This window comes from Orbicella faveolata, unplaced genomic scaffold, assembly GCF_042242905.1.
Source record: "Orbicella faveolata isolate gen_17 unplaced genomic scaffold, um_ofav_v1 contig_47, whole genome shotgun sequence".
Classification (NCBI taxonomy): Eukaryota; Metazoa; Cnidaria; class Anthozoa; order Scleractinia; family Merulinidae; genus Orbicella; species Orbicella faveolata.
Window position 1 is genome coordinate 4,077,501 of NW_028301577.1, and position 2,451 is coordinate 4,079,951.

Here is a 2,451-nt window from a genome sequence, read left to right on the forward strand (position 1 = left end):
GATTGTAATGATATGATTGTAAGCCGCAAATTACTGGATTGTAATGATATCATTGTAATCCACAAATTACTGGATTGTAATGATATCATTGTAAGGCACAAATTACTGGATTGTAATGATATCATTGTAACCCACAAATTACTGGATTGTAATGATATGATTGTAAGCCGCAAATTACTGGATTGTAATGATATCATTGTAACCCACAAATTACTGGATTGTAATGAACTTATTGTAACCCACAAATTACTGGATTGTAATGATATGATTGTAACCCACAAATTACTGGATTGTAATGATATCATTGTAACCCACAAATTACTGGATTGTAATGATATGATTGTAACCCACAAATTACTGGATTGTAATGATATCATTGTAACCCACAAATTACTGGATTGTAATGATATGATTGTAACCCACAAGTTACTGGATTGTAATGAACTTATTGTAGCCCACAAATTACTGGATTGTAATGATATCATTGTAATCCACAAATTACTGGATTGTAATGATATCATTGTAAGGCACAAATTACTGGATTGTAATGATATCATTGTAACCCACAAATTACTGGATTGTAATGATATGATTGTAAGCCGCAAATTACTGGATTGTAATGATATCATTGTAACCCACAAATTACTGGATTGTAATGAAGTTATTGTAGCCCACAAATTACTGGATTGTAATGATATCATTGTAATCCACAAATTACTGGATTGTAATGATATCATTGTAACCCAGAAATTACTGGATTGTAATGATATCATTGTAACCCACAAATTACTGGATTGTAATGATATGATTGTAAGCCACAAATTACTGGATTGTAATGATATCATTGTAACCCACAAATTACTGGATTGTAATGAACTTATTGTAACCCACAAATTACTGGATTGTAATGATATGATTGTAACCCGCAAATTACTGGATTGTAATGATATCATTGTAACCCACAAATTACTGGATTGTAATGATATGATTGTAAGCCACAAATTACTGGATTGTAAGGATATGATTGTAACCCACAAATTACTGGATTGTAATGATATCATTGTAACCCACAAATTACTGGATTGTAATGATATCATTGTAACCCACAAATTACTGGATTGTAATGATATCATTGTAACCCACAAATTACTGGATTGTAATGAACTTATTGTAACCCACAAATTACTGGATTGTAATGATATGATTGTAAGCCACAAATTACTGGATTGTAATGATATGATTGGAAGCCACAAATTACTGGATTGTAATGATATCATTGTAACCCACAGATTACTGGATTGTAATGATATCATTGTAACCCACAAATTACTGGATTGTAATGATATCATTGTAACCCACAAATTACTGGATTGTAATGATGTCATTGTAACCCACAAATTACTGGATTGTAAAAAACTTATTGTAACCCACAAATTACTGGATTGTTATGATATGATTGTAACCCACAAATTACTGGATTGTAATGATATCATTGTAACCCACAAATTACTGGATTGTAATGATATCATTGTAACCCACAAATTACTGGATTGTAATGATATGATTGTAACCCACAAATTACTGGATTGTAATGATATCATTGTAACCCACAAATTACTGGATTGTAATGATATGATTGTAACCCACAAATTACTGGATTGTAATGATATCATTGTAACCCACAAATTACTGGATTGTAATGATATCATTGTAACCCACAAATTACTGGATTGTAATGATATCATTATAACCCACAAATTACTGGATTGTAATGATGTGATTGTAACCCACAAATTACTGGATTGTAATGATATCATTGTAACCCACAAATTACTGGATTGTAATGAACTTATTTTAACCCACAAATTACTGGATTGTAATGAACTTATTGTAACCCACAAATTACTGGATTGTAATGAACTTATTGTAACCCACAAATTACTGGATTGTAATGATATGATTGTAACCCACAAATTATTGGATTGTAATGAACTTATTGTAACCCACAAATTATTGGATTGCAATGAACTTATTGTAACCCACAAATTACTGGATTGTAATGAACTTATTGTAACCCACAAATTACTGGATTGTAATGAAGTTATTGTAACCCACAAATTACTGGATTGTAATGATATGATTGTAACCCACAAATTATTGGATTGTAATGAACTTATTGTAACCCACAAATTATTGGATTGCAATGAACTTATTGTAACCCACAATTTACTGGATTGTAATGATATAATTTTTTTTTTTTTTGAACAACTTTTTTTTCCTTTATTCTTTTTAAATGCTACTTACACTACTTGCAATACAATATTAATGTAGTTACTTACACTACTTAGAAAAAACTTATTACTTACTCCACTTACGATACTAACACTTACTCTATATAATACGCATACTCACGCTACTAACAATACTAATACTTACACTGCTTACAATACA